Source organism: Schistocerca piceifrons, unplaced genomic scaffold (genome assembly GCF_021461385.2).
Source record: "Schistocerca piceifrons isolate TAMUIC-IGC-003096 unplaced genomic scaffold, iqSchPice1.1 HiC_scaffold_654, whole genome shotgun sequence".
Lineage (NCBI taxonomy): Eukaryota > Metazoa > Arthropoda > Insecta > Orthoptera > Acrididae > Schistocerca > Schistocerca piceifrons.
This window is the reverse complement of record NW_025728899.1, coordinates 292,501-305,000: the sequence shown is the minus strand read 5'-3', so window position 1 is coordinate 305,000 and position 12,500 is coordinate 292,501. Positions and strand designations below refer to the sequence as shown.

Below are 12,500 nucleotides of genomic sequence, written 5' to 3'. Positions count from 1 at the left end.
ATGTTGTACCTTAACCTAACCTATGTTGTACCTTAACCTAACCTATGTTGTACCTTAACCTAACCTATGTTGTACCTTAACCTAACCTATGTTGTGCCTTAACCTAACCTATGTTGTGCCTTAACCTAACCTATGTTGTGCCTTAACCTAACCTATGTTGTGCCTTAACCTAACCTATGTTGTGCCTTAACCTAACCTATGTTGTGCCTTAACCTAACCTATGTTGTGCCTTAACCTAACCTATGTTGTGCCTTAACCTAACCCATGTTGTGCCTTAACCTAACCCATGTTGTGCCTTAACCTAACCCATGTTGTGCCTTAACCTAACCCATGTTGTGCCTTAACCTAACCCATGTTGTGCCTTAACCTAACCCATGTTGTGCCTTAACCTAACCCATGTTGTGCCTTAACCTAACCCATGTTGTGCCTTAACCTAACCCATGTTGTGCCTTAACCTAACCCATGTTGTGCCTTAACCTAACCCATGTTGTGCCTTAACCTAACCCATGTTGTGCCTTAACCTAACCCATGTTGTGCCTTAACCTAACCCATGTTGTGCCTTAACCTAACCCATGTTGTGCCTTAACCTAACCCATGTTGTGCCTTAACCTAACCCATGTTGTGCCTTAACCTAACCCATGTTGTGCCTTAACCTAACCCATGTTGTGCCTTAACCTAACCCATGTTGTGCCTTAACCTAACCCATGTTGTGCCTTAACCTAACCCATGTTGTGCCTTAACCTAACCCATGTTGTGCCTTAACCTAACCCATGTTGTGCCTTAACCTAACCCATGTTGTGCCTTAACCTAACCCATGTTGTGCCTTAACCTAACCTATGTTGTGCCTTAACCTAACCCATGTTGTGCCTTAACCTAACCCATGTTGTGCCTTAACCTAACCCATGTTGTGCCTTAACCTAACCCATGTTGTGCCTTAACCTAACCCATGTTGTGCCTTAACCTAACCCATGTTGTGCCTTAACCTAACCCATGTTGTGCCTTAACCTAACCCATGTTGTGCCTTAACCTAACCCATGTTGTGCCTTAACCTAACCCATGTTGTGCCTTAACCTAACCCATGTTGTGCCTTAACCTAACCCATGTTGTGCCTTAACCTAACCCATGTTGTGCCTTAACCTAACCCATGTCGTGCCTTAACCTAACCCACGTCGTGCCTTAACCTAACCCACGTTGTCGCCTAACGTAACCCACGTTGTCGCCTAAACCTGCTCTGTAATTGTTATACGACTCGTTCAATTAGTGTAGTGTTGCCCACCCGCAACCCTCGCAATATAGTTCGCTACTCGCACTCCCCGCTCCCCTGTGTATCGCTTCATGTTAAACACCTTGCAAGTCTTGCTCACTTTCCACATGCTCCTGCTGTACACTGTAATGTGGATGGCAGCAGGACGTACATGCCGCCCCTCCCCACGTCCCCACCTTGCCCCCTGCCTTCGCAAGCTGGTTGGTGAGAACTTTGCATGTTCAATGCCCTCCGCATGCGACGTACTCAGGCTACGTTGTGGTGCGGCCTGTGTCAACTGTCCGCTAATGTCGTACGCGTAAACCACAATCTGTACTGCACATTCGTCCTTATGTACTGAATGATACATCGTGGCACATGTGTGACCGTACAACGACTGCGCCCAAAAACGGCGGACCATACAGTGCAAATATTGTGCACGCAGCTACGTGTCGTCTCCCTATGAGAGCTGGATTGCAGTGTGGTACGCCATAGAGACGTGTGGGAGGAACGGACGCCGTGGATGGCGATCAGCATGAGCTGTCTGTTGATGTATTCGGACCTAGTCGTCTCTCCTCACACACCGTGATGGCATGGTGCACCGCGTTCCATATCTGCGACATGCTACAGAGGCCGGTTGACAGTCGTTCGAGCAATGGACATCGCATACGTACGGGGGCCACCTTCCACGTATTGTCTAGGCGTGCACATTTTGTTGCGTGTATGTGGGCAGACGTAGTGTGGCGTGACACCTGACACAGGCATGCAATAATCGTGGAAGTTGCAAATGGCGATGGACGCCTGCGTTTTCTGGTGAAGTTACGCAAATGAACAAATGGTAACCTGTTGTGGTGCGGTTGTTCTCGCTAGGGGTGAATCGGTGATGGCGACGATAGGTTGAGGTACTAACCGGTTGTTCCAGCGATACCCACCATGCCGACGAAACTGAACGGCATCTGGGTGTGAAGCGATACGCGGCGGTGGCTGGGTGGGACCGTCCCCGGCCGGTGAGGGGGCGCCTCCCGGCGTGCTGGCCGCGCGGTGCGTGGGCGCACGCGCTACAGCCGGCTGGTGGGGGCGGCCAGTGGCAGGCGCGCCGGCCGACGGACGCGGCAGGCGTCGCAGCTGCGCGCCGGCGCACCCTGCGCGCGGCGCCGTGCGGCCAAAGTAGGTCCTCGCGGGCCCGGTGCGAAGCGCGGTGGACATCTTCAGTGTGCTGGTCCGATTGAGGACTGTGTGCGTTGAGGATGCGCTGCCGCCCGGCGCTCGGCGCCGCGACGCCGTCTGCTGCTCGGTCGCCCCAGCGGTTCTCGCTGGTGGTTTGTATCGCAGCTGTGCGGATGTGTTGGCGCGTGCGCTGTGCTGGGAGAGTTCGCTTCGGCACCCAAGTGGGGCTTTTGTCCTTCTGTGGCGCTGGCGTTGGAGCTGCCGGTCACCGTAGGTGGCGCGTGTTGTCTCCCGCCGGCAATGCCACGACAGCACGCTCCCGGGCCTCTGTCGGCAGCGGCAAGCTCAGTTGGGAGCACGGGTGGTCGCACCGAAAGCGTCTACTCGCCTAACTCCGGGCGATTGCGCCTCTCTCGAACCCGACCAAGTACTTGGGACGGCGCTGCGCGCCGCCGGGACCTGAGAGGGTTTCGAGGTGTATTGTGCAGGGGAGCTCAGCCTCCTCCTGTTTGCAGAATGATTGAGCGGACGCTTGCGTGTTCGCGCGGGCCCCCGGGACACACTCCCGGGCGGCCGGCTGCTCAGCTCTAGTTGACGCAGCTCCCTGGTTGATCCTGCCAGTAGTCATATGCTTGTCTCAAAGATTAAGCCATGCATGTCTCAGTACAAGCCGCATTAAGGTGAAACCGCGAATGGCTCATTAAATCAGTTATGGTTCCTTAGATCGTACCCACGTTACTTGGATAACTGTGGTAATTCTAGAGCTAATACATGCAAACAGAGTCCCGACCAGAGATGGAAGGGACGCTTTTATTAGATCAAAACCAATCGGTCGGCTCGTCCGGTCCGTTTGCCTTGGTGACTCTGAATAACTTTGGGCTGATCGCACGGTCCTCGTACCGGCGACGCATCTTTCAAATGTCTGCCTTATCAACTGTCGATGGTAGGTTCTGCGCCTACCATGGTTGTAACGGGTAACGGGGAATCAGGGTTCGATTCCGGAGAGGGAGCCTGAGAAACGGCTACCACATCCAAGGAAGGCAGCAGGCGCGCAAATTACCCACTCCCGGCACGGGGAGGTAGTGACGAAAAATAACGATACGGGACTCATCCGAGGCCCCGTAATCGGAATGAGTACACTTTAAATCCTTTAACGAGTATCTATTGGAGGGCAAGTCTGGTGCCAGCAGCCGCGGTAATTCCAGCTCCAATAGCGTATATTAAAGTTGTTGCGGTTAAAAAGCTCGTAGTTGGATTTGTGTCCCACGCTGTTGGTTCACCGCCCGTCGGTGTTTAACTGGCATGTATCGTGGGACGTCCTGCCGGTGGGGCGAGCCGAAGGCGTGCGACCGCCCCGTGCGTGCTCGTGCGTCCCGAGGCGGACCCCGTTGAAATCCTACCAGGGTGCTCTTTATTGAGTGTCTCGGTGGGCCGGCACGTTTACTTTGAACAAATTAGAGTGCTTAAAGCAGGCAAGCCCGCCTGAATACTGTGTGCATGGAATAATGGAATAGGACCTCGGTTCTATTTTGTTGGTTTTCGGAACCCGAGGTAATGATTAATAGGGACAGGCGGGGGCATTCGTATTGCGACGTTAGAGGTGAAATTCTTGGATCGTCGCAAGACGAACAGAAGCGAAAGCATTTGCCAAGTATGTTTTCATTAATCAAGAACGAAAGTTAGAGGTTCGAAGGCGATCAGATACCGCCCTAGTTCTAACCATAAACGATGCCAGCCAGCGATCCGCCGCAGTTCCTCCGATGACTCGGCGGGCAGCCTCCGGGAAACCAAAGCTTTTGGGTTCCGGGGGAAGTATGGTTGCAAAGCTGAAACTTAAAGGAATTGACGGAAGGGCACCACCAGGAGTGGAGCCTGCGGCTTAATTTGACTCAACACGGGAAACCTCACCAGGCCCGGACACCGGAAGGATTGACAGATTGATAGCTCTTTCTTGATTCGGTGGGTGGTGGTGCATGGCCGTTCTTAGTTGGTGGAGCGATTTGTCTGGTTAATTCCGATAACGAACGAGACTCTAGCCTGCTAACTAGTCGCGTGACATCCTTCGTGCTGTCAGCGATTACTTTTCTTCTTAGAGGGACAGGCGGCTTCTAGCCGCACGAGATTGAGCAATAACAGGTCTGTGATGCCCTTAGATGTTCTGGGCCGCACGCGCGCTACACTGAAGGAATCAGCGTGTCTTCCTAGGCCGAAAGGTCGGGGTAACCCGCTGAACCTCCTTCGTGCTAGGGATTGGGGCTTGCAATTGTTCCCCATGAACGAGGAATTCCCAGTAAGCGCGAGTCATAAGCTCGCGTTGATTACGTCCCTGCCCTTTGTACACACCGCCCGTCGCTACTACCGATTGAATGATTTAGTGAGGTCTTCGGACTGGTACGCGGCATTGACTCTGTCGTTGCCGATGCTACCGGAAAGATGACCAAACTTGATCATTTAGAGGAAGTAAAAGTCGTAACAAGGTTTCCGTAGGTGAACCTGCGGAAGGATCATTACCGACTAGACTGCATGTCTTTCGATGTGCGTGTCGTGTCGCGCAACACGCTACCTGTACGGCTCGCCGTAGCCGTGCGCCGCGTGCGGAACCACGCGTGCCTCTCAAAACTAGCGGCAATGTTGTGTGGTACGAGCGCTGAAGCGCTGGAGCGGCTGGCCTGCGGCACCTGGCGCCTGGCGCCGGTTTTGAATGACTTTCGCCCGAGTGCCTGTCCGCTCCGGTGTGGAGCCGTACGACGCCCGTCGGCCGTGAGGCCGTTGGACACAGAACGCTGGAACAGGGGCCGCCACACGCCTCACTCCCGCCTATGCGACCGTCTCGAAAGAGACGGCGGAAACTGAGAAAAGATCACCCAGGACGGTGGATCACTCGGCTCGTGGGTCGATGAAGAACGCAGCAAATTGCGCGTCGACATGTGAACTGCAGGACACATGAACATCGACGTTTCGAACGCACATTGCGGTCCATGGATTCCGTTCCCGGGCCACGTCTGGCTGAGGGTCGGCTACGTATACTGAAGCGCGCGGCGTTTGCCCCGCTTCGCAGACCTGGGAGTGTCGCGGCCGCCTGTGGGGCCGGCCGCGTCTCCTCAAACGTGCGATGCGCGCCCGTCGCCTGGCGGTTCGCATACCGGTACTTTCTCGGTAGCGTGCACAGCCGGCTGGCGGTGTGGCGTGCGACACCCCGTACAACGACCTCAGAGCAGGCGAGACTACCCGCTGAATTTAAGCATATTACTAAGCGGAGGAAAAGAAACTAACAAGGATTCCCCCAGTAGCGGCGAGCGAACAGGGAAGAGTCCAGCACCGAACCCCGCAGGCTGCCGCCTGTCGTGGCATGTGGTGTTTGGGAGGGTCCACTACCCCGACGCCTCGCGCCGAGCCCAAGTCCAACTTGAATGAGGCCACGGCCCGTAGAGGGTGCCAGGCCCGTAGCGGCCGGTGCGAGCGTCGGCGGGACCTCTCCTTCGAGTCGGGTTGCTTGAGAGTGCAGCTCCAAGTGGGTGGTAAACTCCATCTGAGACTAAATATGACCACGAGACCGATAGCGAACAAGTACCGTGAGGGAAAGTTGAAAAGAACTTTGAAGAGAGAGTTCAAAAGTACGTGAAACCGTTCTGGGGTAAACGTGAGAAGTCCGAAAGGTCGAACGGGTGAGATTCACGCCCATCCGGCCACTGGCCTCCGCCCTCGGCAGATGGGGCCGGCCGCCCGCGCGGAGCAATCTGCGGCGGGGTCGTGTCCGGTTGCCTTTCCACTCGCCGCGGGGTGGGGCCGTTCCGGTGTGCGGTGGGCCGCACTTCTCCCCTAGTAGGACGTCGCGACCCGCTGGGTGCCGGCCTACGGCCCGGGTGCGCAGCCTGTCCTTCCGCGGGCCTCGGTTCGCGTCTGTTGGGCAGAGCCCCGGTGTCCTGGCTGGCTGCCCGGCGGTATATCTGGAGGAGTCGATTCGCCCCTTTGGGCGCTCGGGCTCCCGGCAAGCGCGCGCGGTTCTTCCCGGATGACGGACCTACCTGGCCCGGCCCCGGACCCGCGCCGCTGTTGGCTCGGGATGCTCTCGGGCGGAATAATCGCTCCCGTCAGCGGCGCTTCAGCTTTGGACAATTTCACGACCCGTCTTGAAACACGGACCAAGGAGTCTAACATGTGCGCGAGTCATTGGGCTGTACGAAACCTAAAGGCGTAATGAAAGTGAAGGTCTCGCCTTGCGCGGGCCGAGGGAGGATGGGGCTTCCCCGCCCTTCACGGGGCGGCGGCCTCCGCACTCCCGGGGCGTCTCGTCCTCATTGCGAGGTGAGGCGCACCTAGAGCGTACACGTTGGGACCCGAAAGATGGTGAACTATGCCTGGCCAGGACGAAGTCAGGGGAAACCCTGATGGAGGTCCGTAGCGATTCTGACGTGCAAATCGATCGTCGGAGCTGGGTATAGGGGCGAAAGACTAATCGAACCATCTAGTAGCTGGTTCCCTCCGAAGTTTCCCTCAGGATAGCTGGTGCTCGTACGAGTCTCATCCGGTAAAGCGAATGATTAGAGGCCTTGGGGCCGAAACGACCTCAACCTATTCTCAAACTTTAAATGGGTGAGATCTCCGGCTTGCTTGATATGCTGAAGCCGCGAGCAAACGACTCGGATCGGAGTGCCAAGTGGGCCACTTTTGGTAAGCAGAACTGGCGCTGTGGGATGAACCAAACGCCGAGTTAAGGCGCCCGAATCGACGCTCATGGGAAACCATGAAAGGCGTTGGTTGCTTAAGACAGCAGGACGGTGGCCATGGAAGTCGGAATCCGCTAAGGAGTGTGTAACAACTCACCTGCCGAAGCAACTAGCCCTGAAAATGGATGGCGCTGAAGCGTCGTGCCTATACTCGGCCGTCAGTCTGGCAGTCATGGCCGGTCCTTGCGGCCGGCCGCGAAGCCCTGACGAGTAGGAGGGTCGCGGCGGTGGGCGCAGAAGGGTCTGGGCGTGAGCCTGCCTGGAGCCGCCGTCGGTGCAGATCTTGGTGGTAGTAGCAAATACTCCAGCGAGGCCCTGGAGGGCTGACGCGGAGAAGGGTTTCGTGTGAACAGCCGTTGCACACGAGTCAGTCGATCCTAAGCCCTAGGAGAAATCCGATGTTGATGGGGGCCGTCATAGCATGATGCGCTTTGTGCTGGCCCCCGTTGGGCGAAAGGGAATCCGGTTCCTATTCCGGAACCCGGCAGCGGAACCGATACAAGTCGGGCCCCTCTTTTAGAGATGCTCGTCGGGGTAACCCAAAAGGACCCGGAGACGCCGTCGGGAGATCGGGGAAGAGTTTTCTTTTCTGCATGAGCGTTCGAGTTCCCTGGAATCCTCTAGCAGGGAGATAGGGTTTGGAACGCGAAGAGCACCGCAGTTGCGGCGGTGTCCCGATCTTCCCCTCGGACCTTGAAAATCCGGGAGAGGGCCACGTGGAGGTGTCGCGCCGGTTCGTACCCATATCCGCAGCAGGTCTCCAAGGTGAAGAGCCTCTAGTCGATAGAATAATGTAGGTAAGGGAAGTCGGCAAATTGGATCCGTAACTTCGGGATAAGGATTGGCTCTGAGGATCGGGGCGTGTCGGGCTTGGTCGGGAAGTGGGTCAGCGCTAACGTGCCGGGCCTGGGCGAGGTGAGTGCCGTAGGGGTGCCGGTAAGTGCGGGCGTTTAGCGCGGGCGTGGTCTGCTCTCGCCGTTGGTCGGCCTCGTGCTGGTCGGCGGTGCAGGATGCGCGCGCCTGCGCGGCGTTCGCGCCCCGGTGCTTCAACCTGCGTGCAGGATCCGAGCTCGGTCCCGTGCCTTGGCCTCCCACGGATCTTCCTTGCTGCGAGGCCGCGTCCGCCTTAGCGTGCTCCTCCGGGGGCGCGCGGGTGCGCGGATTCTCTTCGGCCGCCATTCAACGATCAACTCAGAACTGGCACGGACTGGGGGAATCCGACTGTCTAATTAAAACAAAGCATTGCGATGGCCCTAGCGGGTGTTGACGCAATGTGATTTCTGCCCAGTGCTCTGAATGTCAACGTGAAGAAATTCAAGCAAGCGCGGGTAAACGGCGGGAGTAACTATGACTCAGGGCGCGAGAAGAAGGTGAAGGTGGACAGCAATGTCACCTTCACAGCAGGCAATACCACCATGCCTGCCCTGCGTGTGGGTGAAACCTTCCGGTACCTGGGGCTGCAATTTTCCACGGCGGGTCGCTGTGTCTTCAATCCACGTAGCCACCTGGTGGAGCAGCTTGACGTCATCTCCCGAGCTCCGCTGAAGCCGCAACAGCGCCTCCACGCTCTCACCAACGTCCTTCTCCCTGGCCTGTACCACGGGCTGGCCCTCAGCCGCACCCGGGTGGGTGCATTGAAGTCGGCCGACGTTACCATCCGGGCCGCCGTCAGGAGATGGTTCCGCCTTCCGGCGGACACCCCCCTGGGATACTTCCACGCTCCTGTTGCCCAGGGGGGCCTCGGCATTCCATCTTGCCGATGGATGGGTCCGACCCTCCGTCGGTCCCGTCTCCTGGCGCTGAAGAAGATAGGGCCAGCCTGCGACGGTGCAGGCATGGATGAGGTGCAGCGTGAGATCGAGGTGCTGGAGCGCCACCTAATGTGGGAGGGCCACCTCCTCAAATCGTCAACGCAGGTTGGGGAAATGTGGGCGGCGCGCCTACACATCGCCATTGACGGTGCGGCACTGTCATCTTCTGCCGCCGTCAGTGGCCAACATCAGTGGGTCGCCGACACCAGTCGCCTGCTATCTGGGCGTGAATACATCGACGCCCTCCGCGCCCGCATCAACGCCTTCCCTACGAAGGCACGGCGCAGTCGCGGGCGGGAGGCGGACACCAGATGCCGCGCGGGGTGCCAGGCCGTGGAGACCGCCAACCACGTACTTCAGGCTTGCTTTAGGACGCACGGGTCCCGGGTCAAGCGCCATGACGCTGTAGTGCGTTATGTCGCCCGTGGACTCGCGCAGAGGGGCTTCAATGTCTCTGTGGAGCCCCACCTCCGAACACCTGAGGGCATCCGCAAGCCTGACGTGGTGGCGGTCAAAGACGGCATCGCCCGCGTGGTCGACGCCCAGATAGTCGGAGACCACCTCCGGCTCGACTGGTGTCACTCCCAGAAGGCGGCCTACTACGACACGCCGTCCATCCGGCGTGCCATCTCCAACCTGCACCGTGACGTTGAGGAGGTGACTGTGTCCACCGCGACGTTGAACTGGAGGGGTGTATGGTCTCCAGCGTCGGCGAGGGATCTCGCCGCCTTAGGCTTCCGACCCCGAGAACTGGCGGTGCTGAGCACAAGAACACTACAGAGCTGCTGCAAAAGTTACAAGATTTTCGAGCGTATGACGGCTCCTAGCCCGAAGCAGCGTGTCGGCGTCGGCTAGGCTGCTGGTTATTTTTCTTCGCCTTGACTCCTGGGGCCTATCCACAGGAGGAATAAACCGTCTTTGTTCTTCCTTCTTTATGTCTTTATTTTGTGTGTTTTTTGTTGTTGTTCTTCCGCACTGATATATATGTATATGTGTATGTTAGTTTTATACTTGTATTTTGTGGTACCGCCCTGTAAGTCCCCACCTCGGTGGCGGACATGGCGTCAAACACCTGCCACGTACTATATATGTATATATCTTGTGTTATTCAAATTATTTTGAATAAAGACGGCTGTTGATGGCCAAGTGGCGGCGGTGTGGCTGCATCCGGACTTGGCTTTTCGAAGTGCGGTCTTGATGTAGTCGTGCTGCTGCTGCGAGGTGCCTTCCTTGGGTTGTAGTTACAGGGAGAGTGATGCGCAATACATGGGCCTAGCCCTCTTAGCCTCTCCTCTCCTGCGGTCTTCTCCCCTTCTCGTGGGCCCGCTGATTTTCGCAGAGTGGAAGACCGCACCAGGGGCTTGGGGGGGTTACCAGCCCCCCCTCGCACTATCCCTTTGTTAGTTGGGGGCAGTATTCAGAGAAAAAGTGGTGGCCCTTCCGCTGAAGGTGCCACCCCAACTTCCCCAGCACCTAGCCGGCCAACCGGCCGTGCCGAAAATTTTGTAACTTTTGCAGCTATGTATACCTGTAGTGAGTGCCACCGCAGCTTCACCACCAAGAACGGTCTCGGGGTCCATCGCCGCCGCCAACACCTTGCGGCCGCCAACGCGGAGATCGTCACGGAGAGGCATCGCGCGAGGTGGACGGAGGAAGAAGTCCTGTCGCTCGCCAAGGCAGAGGCCGAACTGTTCCTCGAGAGGGACGCCCGGTTCTTCTTTGTAAATCAAGAACTCATCAGGATGTTCCCCGACCGAACGCTTGAGGCAATCAAGTGCCGACGGCGGCAAGCTGCCCACAAGCAGCTTGTCCGCCAATTCATGGAGGCGCTTGAGATCGGTCGGGGGGAAGAGCCGGCGTCCCGCCGGGGAGCAGCGAGCCCGCTGCCTGACGCGGGCGAGGCCGCTGCGCCGCCCGTCGACGCAGCCGAGGACTTCGCGGCCGACACCACCGGGCCGCCGCCGGAGGGGCCGACTGACGCCGCCATCTGGGAGCATCTGGCGGGGCTACCCGCTTCCGCCCAGCGTTTCTCTGCCCTGGATCGTGTCATAGGTCTGGGGCGGGGCACGCCGCCCGATGTCATCCTGGGCATGCTCCCGGATGCCCTTGCGTCGGTCGGGTCCAGAGGGGAGAGATCGATCACCAGGACACAGCGGCCGCGCCAACCATCGAAGCGGCCGCCTGCCGCGCCGCCGACGCAGAAGCGCAAGCGGCGCCGCTGGGAGTACGCGAGAACGCAGGATGCCTTCCGACGGTCGCGTGCACGTTGCGTGCGCGGCCTCTTGGATGGCACCCTGCTCCAGCCGCCACCTGCCATCCCTGGTCTGCTGGACTTCTGGGCGGACCTCTTCACCAAGAAGCCCATCTCCACCGCGGGCTTCATTCGTGACCGCCTCCTCCCGCACTCAGAGCCTGTCGCTCTTGAGTGCATATGGGGGCCGGTCACACATGAGGAGGTCGCCGCCGCGTTGCCGCCCAGGGGATCAGCAGCCGGGCCGGACGGCCTTACCCCAGCGGAGTTGCGGCGCCTGCCGCACGAAGTCCTGGTGAAAGTGATGAATCTCTTCCTTCTGGCCCGCGCCCTTCCGGAACGCCTGCTTCGCGCGCGGACGTCCCTTCTCCCGAAAACGGCTGCACCAACATCCCCCGCTGACTTTCGCCCCATTACGGTCTGCTCGGTGTTGGCGCGGACCTTTCACAAGGTTCTCGCGTCACGCCTGATGCGCGCATGTGCTGTGGACGAACGTCAGCGGGCATTCATCCCTCGGGATGGGATGTTGGAAAATACCTTCATCTTGGACACTGCTCTCACCGACGCAGTTCGCTCCTGCCGCTCTGTCTTTGTGGCGTCGATCGACGTATCTAAGGCATTCGATTCGGTAGATCATGCTGCCCTTCGCCCCGTGCTGAAGGCGCATGGCCTGCCGGATTGCTTTGTCGAGTATGTCGAGCGGTGCTACGAGGGCAGCACGACAGTGATAGCGGACGGCGCCGGCGTGGGCGTGTCTGTGCAGCCAGCACGGGGCGTTCGCCAGGGCGATCCCCTCTCCCCCCTCCTGTTCAACTTTGCGGTGGACTACGTTTTAGGCCAACTGCCCTCCCACATCGGAGCTCGGATCCTCGGTCGCAGAGTCAACGCTGCGGCCTTTGCAGATGACGTCTTGCTGTTTGCAGCGACCCCGAGGGGCTTGCAGTCCCTCATCGACGCAGCTACCGCAGCCCTCGCTCACCTGGGGCTGCAGATCAACGCCCGGAAGTGTTTCACCCTCGCCTTAGTCGCGTCAGGGCGCGAGAAGAAGGTGAAGGTGGACAGCAATGTCACCTTCACAGCAGGCAATACCACCATGCCCGCCCTGCGTGTGGGTGAAACCTTCCGGTACCTGGGGCTGCAATTTTCCACGGCGGGTCGCTGTGTCTTCAATCCACGTAGCCACCTGGTGGAGCAGCTTGACGTCATCTCCCGAGCTCCGCTGAAGCCGCAACAGCGCCTCCACGCTCTCACCAACGTACTTCTCCCTGGCCTGTACCACGGGCTGGCCCTCAGCCGCACCC

At 58.4% G+C, this 12,500-nt stretch overlaps 2 non-coding genes and 1 pseudogene across 2 annotated transcripts; all 3 read left to right on the top strand.

Moving 5' to 3' along the window:
- Positions 1–3,011: 3,011 nt before the first annotated feature.
- LOC124765327 lies at positions 3,012–4,920 on the top strand. Its single transcript, XR_007012884.1, has one exon. It is a non-coding gene; the product is annotated as a small subunit ribosomal RNA (ribosomal RNA).
- A 351-nt stretch (positions 4,921–5,271) lies between these two features.
- Positions 5,272–5,426, top strand: LOC124765297. Its single transcript, XR_007012857.1, has one exon. It is a non-coding gene; the product is annotated as a 5.8S ribosomal RNA (ribosomal RNA).
- Positions 5,427–5,614: 188 nt separating this feature from the next.
- The window catches only part of LOC124765276, a 9,550-nt pseudogene continuing 2,664 nt past the window's right edge, over positions 5,615–12,500 (top strand).